The sequence below is a fragment of the Perca flavescens genome, chromosome 22, assembly GCF_004354835.1.
Source record: "Perca flavescens isolate YP-PL-M2 chromosome 22, PFLA_1.0, whole genome shotgun sequence".
In the NCBI taxonomy this organism is placed as follows: Eukaryota; Metazoa; Chordata; class Actinopteri; order Perciformes; family Percidae; genus Perca; species Perca flavescens.
Window position 1 is genome coordinate 24,731,353 of NC_041352.1, and position 19,008 is coordinate 24,750,360.

The following is a 19,008-nucleotide window of genomic DNA, read 5'->3' on the forward strand; positions in this document are numbered from 1 at the left end:
TAATTATATTTTTAGTCAAAGCTACATTGTGTAAGAATTTCTCCCATCTAGTTAGCGAAATTGTATACGACGACCAACTGAATATTACTTTCTAGCCCCTCCCATTCCGAGCATGTTTTAACTCCTACGGTGGCCGAACCCAAAATTATTATTATCTCCATCGTTTACACGCAGCTGTTCTAGCCACTCCAGTATTAACTTTGGTCTTGTTGCTTTGCCTGTCGCTTTTAATTCTCTTTTTCGCTTCCCTGGCGAGTAATTCTACGCTGGCATTCGTCACGACGCCACTGAGTGTAAGAGGGCGAAAGGCGGAGGTACGTCCCTCTTTGGCTAACGTATTTTAAAGATGGAGGCGCAACTTGGCGGCCATCATTCGAGCGACTCGCTCGTATGTACTTTGATACTTTGATTAGTTGGTGGAAGTAATTACACATGAATGAGCACATATTTGTGAAAGAATAAAGGGCTTTTTGCTAAGAATCAACAAAAAAAACCAGTTTTGTTGTCATTACTTGGAATTCCTCAACTACACACTATAGCTTTAAGCTATATTAAAAGTAGATTTTCAGTAGTCATATAATTAAATTAATGACGTTCCAACTGATTGATTGATTGATTGATTGATTGATTCATTCATTCATTCATTAATTCCGCGGTTCTCAAAGTGCGGCCCAAGGTCCTCAGCCGGACCAAACGGCAAGTCAATTCGGACCCAGCCCTCATGTTATGAATACAATACATTATGAAGTGTAACGTTTTCTACTTTGAAATCAATTTTCAATTGATAAATACATTTTTAGGGAAGTTGAATATACACGAAGAAAAAATACAAAAAACATCAGTAAAAGTAAAATAAAAAAACATTGAAAAAGGCAAAGAAAAAGCAGAACAAAGGGTTGAAAAAACCATTAAAAACATTGAAAAAGGCAGAAAAAACCCCCAACAAAAGCATCTTTACTTTCACTGCGTGATGCTGAATAAAAGGTACCATTGGGTACCAAATTCCGTGGAACGGTTCCCAAATCGGTACAAAAGCTCACCAGGAAAACTGAGTACTTAACTTGAATGTTTGTTGCTTAAAAGTTAAAAGTGAGTAGATTAAATGTTGTTTTATTAATGCCAATAAATCAGCCCGCTGACCTTAAAAAATAACTCCAGATGTAGACCTTTTGAGGGATGCGTTTGAGAACCCCTGGATAAGACCGATCCTAAAGGCTTTATGTTACAAGAGGCGCGTCTCTCTTTGCATGTTAAACCTTGTGCCGCCTGCAGCCTTCACATTAATCTGACAACATTCATTTCAGACTTATTCAGTGTTGAAAATGTTACGGAAATGTTTTCAGGACCAACCTGTAACATCGCTGTCGTGAATTTTATGTGAAAGTGACCAGTTTTGAGACACGAGACCGGCATGTTAGCTTAAAAACAAATATCTTTTGCTATGTTTATATCAGCACTACTCTGGCGTTTTCAACCCCCTAAAATGGAGACTTTTGGAAACCCTGCTCCCCAACATTTTGGTGTAAAAACTCCGGGGTTGCTTTGTAGTCTGGACGAACACAAACGGAGACATTTTGAAACGATGACGTGCGTCCATCAGTGTTATCGGTTAGGGAGCTCACAGACCTTTCAGTAACTGTTCCGCCTCGTCGTCGCTCCAAGAGAATACATCCCTGCTCTTACTTTTTAACCGTTGTTCTTTCTCCAAAGTATTTTCTCCTGTTCACACTGGCACACACATGCTATGTTTGTGTGAATGGTCATGTGATGTGTGTTAATATGGACGCAAAGAAGGGCGTAGCTTTTGGGTTTAACATTGGGGGGTGAGGGTGAGATCTCCACTTTTGAGCGAAATTGAAATTTTGAGCATATCAAACACTCAATTTCCAGCATTTTGGTCAATTTTTCTTCGTGTGCCTTTTCTGCATCAATTTATTGTGCAAATGTCTTTAATTATGTAAAGGAAATTATTATAAGGTATTTGGGGGTGGTGGGGGGGGTTGCACTGGTCAATTTTGATTATCCCCACCTGTAAATTACGCCTATGTACGCAAATTAGTTCTACTACTGGAGCTAAAACTCCAGTGTTTGTCCATCAGATATTACACTGACAGTCTCTGAGGGTAGACACATTCATATTGTCTGTTGGTATATCTCATGAGATCGCCAAATCCTGTTTTTAGAAACGTGTCTTTCAGAACAGGCCGTTTTTATTCTGATGGCTATCAGGCCTTTAACCTCTCTGTCAGTGGAACAACAGGCTTGATTTGAGCTGGTGTTTCTGTGGTATTTCAGCGGCCTGTGAGCTTCCTCATGTTGCTCATAGTGGTAATTTAGGATGTTGTGGGAGTGTCAGCTGATTCTGAATGCCAAAAATGTCGCAGGAAATTGAGCTCAGACACACACACACACACACAGAGACACAGTCTGTTGTGCCAAGCGTTTAAATGGAGTCGTGTTGTTGCAGGTCATGAGATAAGAATCGTCTGATGAAAAACACGATGAGGAGTCTTTAAGCTCCTTAAAGACAGAAAACGTTCAGTGATCCGCTGCTGGAACGGCCGGATGGAAATCAGACGTGCGGGTAACCTGACCGGCCCGGACACACTGCAGTGATACTGTGTCTATAACAAACATTTGCAGAGCAAGAAACAGGAAGTGTCTTACAAACTGGCAGTCATATGATGTCAGCGTGCAACCATCCAACTGTCCGATGTTGCTAAAAATGACAAGACACCAGTCAGTCAGGAGGCTCTCTCTCGTAAAAGCCCCCCTGCTCTTGCGTGAAGTAAACGCAACATTTTTCAACTTTCTGCTAAGATATATTATGGGACTTTTTTGCAACAGAAATGTGGGGATTACGAAATCATGTAGCCCTGCATATTTTGCGCTGAAATCACCTTTCTAAACCACTAACCCTGGAAATCTACCTTTCTAAATCAATAACCCTGGTCCCTGATCCCTGCCCACTGAGCTGGTAGCTCTGTGGCTCGGAGGAGAGCCGGTCGGACCCTGTGTTCTAATTCTCGTCTAATTCTTGTGACGCCGAGGTCACCAGAACTGATACCTGTGCTGCTGTGTTTTTCCACAGGTCTATAGTCGATAACTTGGCTTTGTTAATCCTTGCTGTAGAGAGCTCAAGCATAACTATGTCTAGAAAATACACCAACCACTGTTTTATACAAAGCGAGTGGGGGGGGGGGAGTCAGTGCTGAGCTATCATTTTCTTGGTTGCAGTTGAGCCGGCTAGCCAAACTTTCTTCTGTCTCCCAAGCAGGTGTAATTTAGAGTCGTCATTAAGTAACAAGACAATCTGGTCAGTAGGAAGTAAACCTCCTATCACATCAGATATTATTGATGTTGTTTTATTCCAGAACTCATGCACTTGTTCACACTCCCAGAACATGTGCAGGAAAGGTCCAGTTTGTTCAGGTTGACAGAACGTGCAGTAGACCTTTTTCACGGCAGACATGTTGACATGTCATAGAAGGAAAAGCACAGGTGTATTCAAAACCATTACTGATGGCTGCATTCCACTTAGGAGAGGTCCTGGTATTAAACCATTACTGATGGCTGCATTCCACTTAGGAGAGGTCCTGGTATTAAACCATTACTGATGGCTGCATTCCACTTAGGAGAGGCCCTGGTATTAAACCATTACTGATGGCTGCATTCCACTTAGGAGAGACCCTGGTATTGAACCATTACTGATGGCTGCATTCCACTTAGGAGAGACTCTGGTATTAAACCATTACTGATGGCTGCATTCCACTTAGGAGAGGTCCTGGTATTGTGCATGCTGACTCACTGAAATATCTTACTGGGACACTTGATGGAACTGAGCCATCGTTAAGGTTATCAGTGTCAGCTGTGCTTTTCCTACTATGACAAGTCAACATGTCTACTGTGAAAAAGCTCCATAGGGAGTAGGAATGACTTTAGAGACGTATCTCTTCTGAGAGGTCCAGTATGTCCTATGACATATGTTGAAGTGGATCTGCTGGTGATTTGAGTTCTTGGAACAATGGTTCATTTAGTTATTTAAAGAAAAGTACAATCATGAAACACATTCTACTTAATATTATTCTAGCTGAACTCGTGCTGAATAGAAAAGAAAGTCTGGGCACTTTGAAAATACTGTCTATATTTGTTCAATTTGACAAAGTACACAGTAAATGCTTCGTGCAGTTGATGGAGATGAGCGCTAGGTGGCAGTGTCGCACAATGTCTCTATTGTGGTCATGTTCAGTGAAAGTGTAATAACTCACCTGCCAGCACCCAGCATTAGAAACATTCCCCGGATCTTTCTGCTGTCAGTCAGGTCAGGAGTGTATTTGAGAGGCTGTATGAGTCATTATTTTTCGTTTTATTCTCGACGTGTGTTTTTCTTTGAGTCACGTTGGTTGTTCTGGAGGTAAACCACCTCAGCAGTTCACTGTTTTAGACTGAAGAGGCTCTTAAATGTGCAGCACGTTTGAGGGAAAGTGACTAACAAGTCAACAACAATTCCAAAGAAAAGATTATTTCTGTTGGGTGTGTTTTTTGTGGAGTTTTGATCCCTCGGTTTGATCGTGTAAACTTTACCCCTTCTGTTGTCTTCGGGACAGATTTGACCCATTTTCAAAAAATGTCTATATCAGAAATTGGGGTTTCTTTCAACCATATTGCCAACAATTAACATGGATGGTTCCATTTAATGCATTTCTCAAGTAAAATGAAGTATACAGTACACTGCTCTCATTGAATTTTGGGTGTTTCATTCAATTTTATAGCATATTTTCTGCTTTTTAAACTCACAAATTAGGTTAAGTGTCCATGAATTCCAAGAATAAGTGTAAAACTGGTTGTATGAGTTGGTAGTAGTGGGGGAAAGTGTCAAACGTAAAAGAAAAAAGAAAAAAAGTCAAAAACGTAGAAATAAACGACAATAAGCAGAAAAAGAACTTCAACAAAAAGTGCCGGAAACCTATAGGGGGAATTTTTTGGGGGAAAAGTGTCAACATTTCCTCAGCCGGGAGGACGACACAAGGGTTAAATATAGTGCATCTCAAGTTAGTTATCCATGGGCAAAGTAAAACAGAGGAAAACAGCTGATTTAAAACAAGTGGGCGAGCACTGAGCACTGAGCACTAATCAACAATCAATAAGAATAATGGAGGATGGGATTGCTACATAATGAGCTGCTTTACAAAGAGGAGCTAAGGCCCAGTATTGATCAGGAGCAGGAAATGACCCACTCAATGTATTTAAGTATTAAACCAAGTGTATTTCTAATGTAATCCTGTGTTTTATGTATTCATTTGCATTAATTAAAATGGCTGCTTTAAGAGAAGTTAGAAACTTAAAAAATATTCACATTTAATAAGTTGGAATCAGAAGTTTAACTTTTTTTAAAGAAAATGACAACTAATCGGTTAACCGATTAATCTGTACCAGCTCTACGCAGAAGAGAGCGAAGGGGGCAAATTAGGAAGTGTGAGGGCACATTTTAGGAATCCGAGGATATCAATTACTATATTTCGAGGCACTGAAATGCTGAAGTGAAGGTAAGAAACAAGTATAGGGAGTATATAAATGAGTCATTTTAGGAAATGACTCGTAGTCTGAGGGCAGGGACTACTCTCCCTCACTGACTCCTACCAGACTCCATAGAGAAATGTTGCAATTTAGGCAGAAAGTTTTGTTCATTTTCCCCTTCAGGTGTGTGTGTGTGTGTGTGTGTGTGTGTGTGTGTGTGTGTGTGTGTGTGTGTGTGTGTGTGTGTGTGTGTGTGTGTGTGTGTGTGTGTGTGTGTGTGTGTGTGTGTGTGTGTGTGTGTGTGTGTGTGTGTGTGTGTGTGTGTGTGTGTGTGTGTTGGCCTCACACGTGGGTGGGAGTCTGAATGTGTTGGTCCTCCTCTGGAATGTCAACAGTGAGTCATGTCGTCTTGCTCAACTCGAGGCGTGGAGCCCCTCCGTCCTCCAGTTTCACTCACACTCTCCTCCCTACAATCCATTCTGGTTCAGCCAGTTCCCAGAAACAACCTTTTACACCCAAAAATATTCAACATGTCATGAACTTCTATCTATCTATCTATCTATCTATAAACATCAGCATGCCAGCAATGTCTTTGCGAATGAATGAAGTGAAGCTAAAGTGATCATATGCTGAATCTTCAACCTAGCTTCAGCCCCAATAAGAACATTAGATGGGCTGCGCTGGGTCAGCATGGTCCTGACAGGCTTTAATATAAAAGGAGAAGCAACCTGGGCTCGACTAGACAGGATATGAATAGGGATTCTAGATCTAGGTCAAAGACAACTGCCCTTGGAGATTGCATTATGGAAATCATAGATGAGGCACTCGGAAAGTAATTTCATGCATTTCCACAACAAACTTTAAAAGCATGGCTGTCCGTCTGTCTGTCTCTCTGTCTCACTGTCTCTCTGTCTACTCTGTCTGTCTGTGTCTCTGTCTCTCTGTCTGTGTGTCTCTGTCTGACTGTCTGTCTCTCTGTCTACTCTGTCTGTCTGTGTCTCTGTCTACTCTGTCTGTATGTGTGTCTGTCTGTCTCTGTCTCTCTGTCTACTCTGTATGTGTGTGTCTGTGTCTCTGTCTACTCTGTCTGTGTCTGTCTGTCTGTGTCTGTCTGTCTGTCTAACATCCTACATATTCCCAGGAGAACTAATGTGACCATACTGTATGAACTGAAACAAACAGCATCCAGTCCTCTTGAATTAGATTGGACGACCTGTTTGAATGATTGTTCAGGCAACATTTTCTAGCTTTAGCTTGTTGGAATCAGACCTGTAAAGATTTATCGATTAGTTGTCAACTATGAAATTAATCGCCAACTATTTTTATAATCAATTTATCGGTTTGAGTCATTTTTTTATGAAAATAAATTCAAACTTCTCAGATTCCAGCTCATTAAATGTGATAATGTTCTAGTTTCTTCTCTCCTCTGGGACAGTAAACTGAATATCTTTGAGTTGTGGGTAAAACAAGGACATTTTAGGACGTCATCTTGGCCTTTGGGAAACCAAAAATAATCAATAGATTCACCACCAGTAAAAATAATCGTTAGTTGCCGCCCTAGTTGGATGTGATGTGCTGCCCTCCTCTGTCCTATATCAATAAACTGAATATATCTTTCATATAAACAGTTGAAGAAGTCTCTTTCAGCTTTTTGAAATTGTAATTAGCACAAATGTTTATACATTTTGTGGACTAAATAATGAATTCATTTAGAAAGTAACTAGCAGATTATTTCATCGTCAGCTTCTTTCTTGCAGAAAATGAGATGAGAAGATTGATTCCTTGCACTCTAAAGTTTGTATGCTAAATCTAGCCTTAAACAGCCGGCACGCATGACAATAAACAGTTGTAGCAGAACACTCCCTGTGAAACCAACACTAATGTGTTAATAAGTGAGCAATAGAGGTGATTTATAAGCAGATTTTGTTACTTCAGACGGAGCCGGTCTAGCTGTTTTCCTGTGCCTCTCTTTGTGCTAAGCTAAGCTAATGGCTGTAGCTTTTAGATGTATCGTACAGACAAGAGTAGTATCAATCTTCACATCTAACTCTTGGCAAAAGAAAGCAAAGAAGCTTATCTACCAACATTTTCTTTAAAGGGATACGCCACCGTTTGTTGAAATAGGGCTTAACACGGTCTCCCCTGGCTGTAGGTAGGTGGGCCAACGCATTTTTTGTCTCTGTGCAAGTAATTGGATCATGTTTTTTTTGTCATTTTTTGGCTCACTTTTACTCATAACATGCTAACCGGCAACATAGGATTCCATTCACTACGCTAAGCTAACTAGCGGCGGTGCTGCCGGTGTTGCACCCGGACTAAAACGATGCATGCACAAAAAATGCGTTGGCCCACCTATCTACAGCTAGGGGAGACCGTGATAAGCCCTATTTCAACAAACAGTGGCGTATCCCTTTAAATATTTGAGAACAATGTCCAGAGTCATTATCATATGTTTCAGTGATTTGTAGATCTGTTAATCTACCACAAAATCAACAGTGTTAGTGTTGTACTGGCTGTGAGGCGCTAAATTGACTTTGTTTTCATGCACTTAATATGTTTTTGCCCTTATTCCAAAAAAGACGATATGCCAACTTTTGGGGGATAGAAAACATTGACTTCCCATAGAAGTCAATGCAATTTGACGTGTGTTTGGATCATAATTTTGATAAATGTGTGTGGATTTCTTTTCTTGTTAAACAGATGGTTTGTTTTATACACATGTCTAATGTTTATATTGTGACCTTGCCTGAACCTGAGCATTCACAATACCTTAATAAAAGTTTGATCGCCGCTGGTCTGGTCTATAGCCTGGAGCCAAAGCCCATCTATCAGGATCTATTTTAGGACATGGCAAGAGGACAAATCAAAGACTGTTTTTTTTTTTCTTGGATGTATTGTTGGTGAAACAAACGACTCCGCAACCTTTCGGCATAGTTATTAATTCAAAACGGTTTGTTAAAGTAAAAGTTTGGAGCGATTTACATTTCCTCTGTCGTTACGCTGTTGTTGTCTGTGGGGAAAGCGGGATCGTTTTCCCCTAAAAGTGGGCGTGAATCTGTTCAGAGACTTTCTGTGACTTTGCACCGGTTGTGAGATTCTTCACCTTTCCTAGTGTGTATACGGCATATACCTGCGTATCACGTAGACTACACCACTGGTTTATTGTCACATAAGACACAGAAAAGCTGTAAATCCTCACATCTTAGAAGCTTGAAAAACGGGATCTCTGCTTAAAAAAAGACTTAAAACGATGAATCGATAATCTAAAGTTTGTATGCTTAATTATAGCCTGACACAGCCTGCACCCAGACAATACATTTACTCCCTGTACAAAGCTAATGTGTCTAATTAGTGAGCAATAGAGATAATTATAAGCAGATTTTGTTACTTCAATGACGATTGAATCAGGGCTGCAAAACCGTGATATTAAGTATTGATTAATCTGCCGATTATTTTCTGGATAAATCATTTGGTCCTTTTTAAAGGTCACACATTTCTTTATTCATACACTTTCACTGGTAAATCAAATGCAGTATAGAGGTGGAAGAATAATGTCTTTGTCATGTATCAATCATGCATCATGCATTTTTGTTTTGTTTTGTTTTGCTTGTTTGTTTTGTCTGTGTCACTACTATGTGTACCTTTTAATGTAATGTAGTTAATGAGCAGAATGTCACAGAAGTGCATGAAAAATGACATCAATGATTAATCGATAATCAAAAGCCCCTTTAATAAACAGACAGGTGCATCAAACAGAAAGGCCTGCCCCACTCTCTCCCCTCTCATTGGCCGACTTTGAGCTCCCCTCTGGCCAATCACGTCTCCTCCCTCCCCTCTGCGTCCCGCCCAGCTAAATGTTCCGCTCCTGTGTCTGTGTCGCTGCCGCACTCCGCTCTCAACCTCCCACGCTGTCTGACGGGGCTCTGTGGATGTGTGTGTACGTCTGTGGCTGTGGCTGTGTGTGAGAGTGTGTGTGTTGCAGAGTGTGTGTATGTATGTGTGAGAGGAGATTTAAAGGGAGAAAAGACACTGCAGAGGAGGAGAGCAGTGGCTCCTTTTTTTAGGGTTTTAGAGTGTGTTTCCTGACGGAGAGACAGTTCAGGGAAGTTGATGATGATGATGATGATGGTGATGATGAAGATGATGGGCTTCCCTCAGCCTCCGCGGGCTCAGGTCAGTGTGTGCCGTCATGGTAGAGCTGCTTTCTGCAGCGTGTGTGTGTGTGTGTGTGCAGGTGCATGTGTTTAAGTACGTGTGTGTGTGTGCGTGCGTGCAGGTGTGTGTGCTTAAGTGTGTGTGTGCTTGTGTGTGTGTGTGTGTGTGTGTGTGTGTGTGCAGGTGCATGTGTTTAAGTACGTGTGTGTGTGTGCGCGTGCGTGCAGGTGTGTGTGCTTAAGTGTGTGTGCTTAAGTGTGTGTGTGTGTGTGTGTGTGTGTGTGTGTGTGTGTGTGTGTGTGCAGGTGCGTGTGTTTAAGTGCGTGTGTGTGTGTGTGTGTGCAAGAAAAGGAAATTCCTGCCCCTCTTGCTATTGCATAATCAACCTGTTTATAATGCATGTTTTTTTAGCCTGTTGCTATAGTTCCCAGGTTGTGTGTGTTTTGTGTTTTGTGTGCTGCCAAATTTTACTGCATGAAACTGTTCATCTCAATAACGTAATATGAAGTTATTGCGTTTTTAAATTAGTCTTTTAGACTGTCAAATATATCAAGAAATGATGTCAAAAGAGTCCAACGTAACATAACATTTATTTTTAAAGTCTGACTCACCTGTCGTTAGGGCTGCAACAACTATAACGATTATTTTAATTGTCGATTAAAGTGATTAGTTGGTTGGTCTCTAAAATGTCAGAAAATGGTGAAAAATGTGGATCAGAGTTTCCCAAAAGTCCAAGATGACGTCCTCAAGTGTCTTGTTTTGCCCACAACTCAAAGATATTCAGTTTGCCGTCACACAGAAGAGAGAAGAAACTAGAACAATATTCACATCTAACACGCTGACATCAGAGAATATTTACTTGTTTTCGTAATAAAATGACTCAAACTGATGAATCCGTTATCAAAAAAGTTGACGATTAATTTAATACTTGACAACTAATCGATTAATCTTTGCAGCGCTACCTTTTTTGAGCCTGATATTGATAAATTGAATGTCAAATGTCAAAAAACCATAATGACACATTGGCCAATATATACTATATATAACATAACATCCATCCATCTTCGTCCGCTTATCCGGGGTCGGTAGATCGAGAGCTTTGACTTCTGGCTACTGTATATAACTACTTCTGGCTACTGTATATAACTTCTGGCTACTGTATATAACTACTTCTGGCTACTGTATATAACTACTTCTGGCTACTGTATATAACTTCTGGCTACTGTATATAACTACTTCTGGCTACTGTATATAACTTCTGGCTACTGTATATAACTACTTCTGGCTACTGTATATAACCTCTTCTGGCTACTGTATATAACTTCTGGCTACTGTATATAACTACTTATGGCTACTGTATATAACTTATGGCTACTGTTTATAACTACTTATGGCTACTGTATATAACTTCTGGCTACTTTATATAACTACTTCTGGCTACTGTATATAACTTCTGGCTACTGTATATAACTACTTATGGCTACTATATATAACTTCTGGCTACTGTATATAACTACTTCTGGCTACTGTATATAACTTCTGGCTACTGTATATAACTACTTCTGGCTACTGTATATAACTACTTCTGGCTACTGTATATAACTTCTGGCTACTGTATATAACTACTTCTGGCTACTGTATATAACTTCTGGCTACTGTATATAACTACTTCTGGCTACTGTATATAACTACTTCTGGCTACTGTATATAACTTCTGGCTACTGTATATAACTACTTATGGCTACTGTATATAACTTATGGCTACTGTTTATAACTACTTATGGCTACTGTATATAACTTCTGGCTACTTTATATAACTACTTCTGGCTACTGTATATAACTTCTGGCTACTGTATATAACTACTTATGGCTACTATATATAACTTCTGGCTACTGTATATAACTTCTGGCTACTGTATATAACTACTTCTGGCTACTCTATATAACTTCTGGCTACTGTATATATCTTATGGCTACCCTATATAACTCCTGGCTACTGTATATATCTTCTGGCTACTCTATATAACTTCTGGCGACTGTATATAACTTCTGGCGACTGTATATAACTTCTGGCGACTGTATATAACTTCTGGCTACTACTGTATATAACTTCTGGCTACTCTATATAACTTCTGGCTACTCTATATAACTTCTGGCTACTGTACATATCTTCTGGCTACTGTACATATCTTCTGGCTACTGTATATAACTTCTGGCTACTTTATATAACTTCTGGCTACTCTATATAACTTCTGGCTACTGTATATATCTTCTGGCTACTGTATATAACTTCTGGCTACTCTATATAACTTCTGGCTACTCTATAACTTCTGGCTACTGTATATATCTTCTGGCTACTGTATATAACTTCTGCCGACTGTATATAACTTCTGGCGACTGTATATAACTTCTGGCGACTGTATATATCTTCTGGCTACTGTATATAACTTCTGGCTACTACTATATATAACTTATGGCGACTGTTTATAACTTCTGGCTACTGTATATAACTTCTGGCTACTACTGTATATAACTTCTGGCTACTACTGTATATAACTTCTGGCTACTGTATATAACTTCTGGCTACTGTATATAACTTCTGGCTACTACTGTATATAACTTCTGGCGACTGTTTATAACTTCTGGCTACTACTGCATATAACTTCTGGCTACTACTGTATATAACGTCTGGCTACTGTATATAACTTCTGGCTACTCTATATAACTTCTGGCTACTACTGTATATAACTTCTGGCGACTGTTTATAACTTCTGGCTACTACTGCATATAACTTCTGGCGACTCTATATAACTTCTGGCTACTGTATATAACTTCTGGCTACTCTATATAACTTTTTAACATATCGCAATTTAATTGCAAATGCAATCAATCATTTAGCCCTACTTTGTACTGAAGGTGTGTGTTTGTGTTTGTGTGTGTGTACACACGTGTGCGTGCGTGCTACCTTTTGACTTTTTGGATTTTCAACGTTGGAACTTCACTAACTTTAGCAACACAAACAAATACTGATAAAGACCTAACTGCAATGGCTTTCCTGTTGTCCTTTTAGGATACTAGACAATTTACATTTATGCAAAATGTCAAACTAGCGTATAATGTTGACTATTATCGTCCGTTTTTAAAGTCACGCTTGAATCTAAAATTATGAAAAATAACCGCAAACGCCAATACAAGTTCTCAGAGCCCAATGTCTGTTCTTCAAATAGCTTCATTTGTTTCCTAAATATGTCAAAAACCCCCAAAAGAGTTCCAACCATACTTCAGTCTGAAGGTATTTCTTTCTGGTTTAAGTGTTGAAAGAATGTGCTGAGGGACAGATTCAGGATGCCAAAAATGCTCCACAGAAGAATGTCGAAGATCTATTCAATCTATTTCCGTTGTGATTTTCCATTTGTTTCCTGAGATCTTTTTGACATCATTTCTAAGGTTTCATATGTATAGCCTATTTCATTGCTCTTGTGTTTTGGTGCTTCACTTATTTAGATTTTACCTTTTTATTAATTACCTGCATCAATTGCAAACACATTTAGTGACTGGGTGTGTTTTGAGACCATAGACTTTTAATATGGATAATAATAATAATGGACAGCGCATGTGTGATGTCACCCATTGGTCTGCTATCCGTCGTCCAGTTTGCCGTTACGGGCGCAGCCATCCTGGTTGTTGTGACGATTTTGGATGAGAAGGAGGAGAGTGGGAGGAGCCACGTTACGTTACACACTTTCACTGGCAATCACATTATAGCCACGCCCTAAAACACCCCCTGCTTTATCGCCGATTTTAAAACAACGAGACCAAAATTCAAAGAATGAACATCATTCTGTGTTGTAGAAGACTTAAAACTAGCGATTGAGACCATAAACTCATTATGAAAATGTTTACTGAGGTAATAAATGAAGTGAGAAGTGGGTCACTTTCTCATAGACTTCTACAGACACCAACCTCCTTTTGCAACCGCACGTGTCGCCCCCTGCTGGAATTCAGAGAGAATTCAGGTTTTAACTTTTGCAGGCACTTTTGCATTTGCAGCACTTCGCCGAACCGGATGCTTTGTCCATTAATATTTACAGTCTATGTTTGAGACGTACACTAAACAGCTGTATTAATGAGGATATCTAATCCATACGGTATTGTCATGGTATTTCTTCTTTTGATTGAAAAGAGCAAGAGACCGGCTTTTTGAAGCGTGAAGGCTACCGTAGCTGGAATACGTACTTTGAACTGCATTGTGCACGTGTGAGTTGATTGCGATATATGATCTCAACACTAGATGGGAGAAATTCCCCACACATTGGACCTTTAAGTGACTTTAAATAATCTCAGGATTGTCATTAATTACTGACGAAAGAACCGTGGAAGAGAATTAAAGTGCAGAAGTATAAGAGGATGACTTGAAATATGTCAGTGTGTGTGTAAGAGAGAAAATAAGAAGTTACAGAAGTTAGGGAAAAGGGATTTTTTTTTTGTGTGAATCAACCTGATTGTGTGTGTGTGTGTGTGTGTGTGTGTGTGTGTGTGTGTGTGTGTGTGTGTGTGTGTGTGTGTGTGTGTGTGTGTGTGTGTGTGTGTGTGTGTGTGTGTGTGTGTGTGTGTGTGTGTGTGTGTGTGTGTGTATAAATTAATCGTTTCAGGAGATTATGTGTAGTTTGAGGGCAGGGACTACTTTTCCCCTTGTTAAACCTACTAGAACTCCATAGAGAAATGTTGCTGTTTAGGCAGATATGCACAATCATACCACCATTTTGTGTGTGTGTCTGTGTGTGTGTGTGTCTGGACCCAGCAGCCTGCCACCTGGCTGGTGAGTGATGCAGTGGGGGGGGGGATAGTCCACACTGTACCCAATTAATGTGAGTGCTCACTGGGCTGGCCATTACACACACACACACACACACACACACACACACACACACACACACACACACACACACACACAGACACACAGTAATCATCTTAAAATTGTTTTTTACTTTCAAGGTAAATAATGAACTGCCAAGCTCGATTTCCTCTTATTGTTTGAGTCACGTAGAATTTTCTGGACACATGCCCCCTGGATAAAAGAGGATTTACCCTGACTGTAGGTCTATAGGTCCTTTTGTTGAGTCAGTTGTCACCTTCTCCTTAATCTGCTGGTATGGGTCCATTACTGTAAAACAAAAAAACGCCCTCTCCAGGCTAATTAAGGTGAGCAGCTGTATCACAGGTTCTAGGCCAAAAGGCCTGGAGGAACTCCATCAGAAGCAGATGCTAAAAAGGGCTGAATCTATCCTGTCAGATAGTTCTCATCCCTTACGGGCTGAATTTCAGATGTTGCCATCCGGATCACGCTTTATACTTCCAAAACTCAGAACAAATAGATATAAACACTCCTTTGTACCAGCAGCCATTCTACTTTTTAATTATAAAGAACCATAGATAACTTGATTTATTGTTTATGTTTTTAAATTTGCCTGCAAGGTAGGCAATCTCTGTATTGTGTGTACGATTGTGTGTGATTTTATTATACTACCTGCTGCACAACAAATTGCCCCACTGGGGGACAAATAAAGTAACTTGATTTGACTGCTCCATTAATCTATATTTTATTGAAATCAAATGCAATGGGAAAGGGGTGTATTGTTCTATCTAGAGCTATTGTGGAGCTCTGCAGAGCCTCTTTAGGGCTTTTTTTGGTTTGTATGGATCACTTTGCATCTGGCTCAGTCTCAGTGTTTTCTGATGAACCCACTGTACTCTACCTGACACAGCAGACAGACACACTAAGAGACTAGCTGGTGAACATAGAGGAGCATTCAGCGGCTAAAGAGACCGGTATTTCCCCTAAGACCAAAAACACAAACACTCCTTCTTTCTTTCGGGGGCATTTTTCAGGCCTTTATTTGTATAGGACAGTTGAGACTTGAAAGAGGAGAGAGAAGGGGAAAGATACGCAGCAAAGGGCCGCAGGTCGGAGTCGAACCCGCGGCCGCTGCGTTGAGGAGTAAAGCTCTATATGTGGGCGCCCGCTCTACCAGGTGAGAAAAGGGTCAAATGAATCGTCATGTTGCTTTGTGTCTGCTGGAGGTGTCAATAGGTTCGCTAACATGTTTTCTGTCCTCGCCAACTGGCTGAAAACATATATTTATTTTCTGACCGATAGATAGCCTACCCTGGTTAACCGATCATTAACCGTTAACCGAAAAGCAGTTCACCTGTTCAGGATGCTCGGACATATGTTCTGCGCTGGCTGTGGACAGCTGCAGACTTGCAGCCACTACGTGGTTTGCATCGTTGTGGACACATGTGGCCACTCTCCTGGAACGGCTTGCACGTGTCCGTGCGACCGACACAAGTCCAATGGCTTAAAACACAAAACTAATACACATAAACTAGCAATTAAGAAATAGATTGTACATTGTACGACAGATTACAGATTGTACGACTATTTTGTCGATGCAGTAACAATGTAAAACATTTTTTTTATATATATATATAATATATAATTATATAGTTTTTAACTGTTTACCTGATTGTATTTATCCGTAAAAATTTTTAATGTCGATAACGGAACATGTGAGCGAGTATTTCCGCTCCTCGCTTGAAGTAGCTGTTTGTACCCTCCGCGCTGGACTTAGGTTTCACCCATCTCTTAAATCTCACATCGTTCACTTCAAAAAAGAAAAAAAGCTGTTTTGGATTTATCAGATGAACCGCTCCTTTCATGCCAGGAGCTTCTGCCAGCATGGAGAGGGAGGGAGGGAGGGAGGGAGGGAAGGAGGGAGGGCGCCGTTCATCTGCATGTTCAGTGCTGCAGTAACACAGAGACAGGCTTGGGCCTGCTTTGAACTCATGGCATTAGCAATCCGGAGCAAAATTGGAGCAGGGGGGAGATAAGGCCACGATTAAAAAATCCGCTCTGTGCTCCATCCAAAATCCTCACGCTCGCTCGCACACTCGCACGTACTCTTTCACGTTTAGGTCTGTTAAGAGTTAAAAGGTTAATCGTTAAAGGGATATTTCACCGTTGAAAAGATGAAAATAACTTTAAATTGGGTCACTTATGTAGTAGAAAGGTGATTTTTATTTTTAACAACGTTTCACCGTGGCTCAAGTGGTGTTACACATTTAAAATATATCAAAACGACATTATATAAAAACGACATACGAAACAACCTACATTTAGTGCACACACATTATAGGCTCCGTAAAGTTCAGCTCATGCATACTAGCATTAGCTCTTGGTGGGCTGTAAACACAGAGTATAAACACAGCCGTAAATTTGCATGGAATGTAGAATGGTCACAACCTCCACCAGCAGTTAGCAGTTAGTTGGATACAAGTAGCCCATCTCTGCACCAGGCAGTCCGTGTTAACACAGCTCACCTCTACTGGTCTTACCCGGCGACAGAGGAGCAGGCCTGGTAGCTGGATAGTCCGGTACACTGTTGTTCAGCCATGTTTCCACAACAACAAAAACACGGCAGTCTCTGAACTCACATTGAGAGTTTCGTTGAAGTTGGATGTAGTCCAGTTTGTTGTCTAATGAGCGGACTCTTGCAAGCAGGATTGATGGGACAGGTGGCCGGCTAGCGTTAGCTTTCCACCTAGCTAGCTCTTACTCCTGCCCTTGTTCCGCGTTGTACCACTGAGGATGTCACCTTACCGGCTGGCGGCATCGAGCGCGGGCGAAACTCGAGTATTCCGTCTGTAATAAAGTGTCATATTCTCCGCTCTGTACCAATGTATCCCGGTGGTACACGTGTGCGGTAGTTTGAATGCACATAATTGTTGTAAAAGTTTGCTGCTGAAAAGAGAGAGCTGTTTAGCGAAGCTTCAAGATGGCTGACACTCGGTTTGCTTCGGCGAGCTTTGGGTAAAGCCCTACGGGCGGGTTGAAAACATGCGGAACTAGCTGGCTGTAGTCCACAGACTCTGGGCAAAAATGCCTCAGATGACGCTAAATAAACGATTTTTGCGTCATCGGAGGCTTTTTTTCCAGACCCACAGTGAAGTAAATAGAAGCACTTTTCCGGTGCTGGCTGAGCTTTACTGCGCAGCCTCCAACTAAGCTTCAAGATGTGACGTGAGCAACCTGTCTGAAAGTGTGAAATCTTCTGGTAGCCGTGCCAAGAGAAATCTCAATCATTCCCAATCTTACAGAGACGGAGAGTGTAGGTATATGTTAGGAGATAACATAGACACAGGCTAATTACTGATCACTAACATGCTAGTTAACATTAGTAATTAAACCTAAACAGCTAATGTAAGTCTAAACTGCTTGCGAGCTTCTCCTGTACTATACGGTAATTCCTCTACTGTGCGACAGTAAGTCGTGTAGTTATGACACAATCGTTAGCTTATTTTTATAAAAGCGTCTCCTACGGAGCCATAACGTGAGGTACAAGGTAATGAAGCAAGAATTAGATTTAGTTTAATTAGAATTAAACAATGGACAAATATAGTCTTTTAAATGCTTCAGATGTATTCTCTGTCAAAGTGAGGTCAAAATGAATGGCATTCAATGGGATGCTAACAGCGGGTGAGTGCTTGTTAGCATCAAAATGGCGCCATTGGAGCTACGCTTGCCATGCGCTTGCTTACCTTCTTGCTTACCTTCTTGCACAATACAGAGAAAGCCAGTCTCAGGGGGACATGATGGAGGGAAGCACGGTCATCCGAAAATAATACCGGGTTTCTACTAACACAAAGCTTAATGCTAATCAGTGAAGTATCGTTTAACATCACTACAAGAGACACACGCTCAAAACTCAACACGGGGCTGGACGAGGCCCTCGGGACATAGCAATGACCCCATGGAACAGCTCACAAGTTTCATCTCTTTAATTCTTTTCAAATCGGGGTCAGATGTGGCGAAAAAGGGTCAAGTTTTAGTGCTGATAATATTCCCTCGCAGACAAAAGACATAAGTGTATGATGCTACAGGAAGTGTAACCGAAGCTGCTTAACTTTCTGCAGAGAAACATAAGACAGGAATCTGAGCAGCGAGGCCTAACTGCTGTCTTTACCACCGGGCCCACCTCCAGCTGCTGTCTTCTAATCCGTATAATCTCAGTTCTTTGCTCAGTTTCTGCCTTGTTTACTTTTATTGTTGCTGGTTCTCTGTTATTTTTTTTTTTATTTCTCTGCATCTCCGGTTCCACCAGGATCTATTGTTCGACGTCTGCAGACACGCCTCAGACGCACTTTCACACATATCTCACCGTCACACAGTTTCAATACAACAGTGACACACTGGATCTTTGCATATTGCAGACACTGTACTGTACACTGTGTGTGCATGTGCATTTTTGTTTGTTTGGACTGTGCAACCAAATGTGT

At 40.8% G+C, this 19,008-nt stretch overlaps 1 protein-coding gene across 2 annotated transcripts in view; it reads left to right on the plus strand.

The window, feature by feature from the left end:
- Positions 1-19,008, plus strand: part of pld1b (phospholipase D1b) — a 79,766-nt gene that overhangs the window by 17,095 nt on the left and 43,663 nt on the right. Inside the window, exon 1 of one of the 2 annotated variants that reach the window (XM_028569914.1) lies at positions 9,467-9,690. The exons of the other annotated variant lie outside the window; for it this stretch is intronic. The gene's annotated coding sequence lies outside the window, so the exon portion shown is untranslated. Of the gene's footprint in view, positions 1-9,466; positions 9,691-19,008 lie in introns of those variants that run through there. 2 annotated transcript variants of the gene reach the window in all.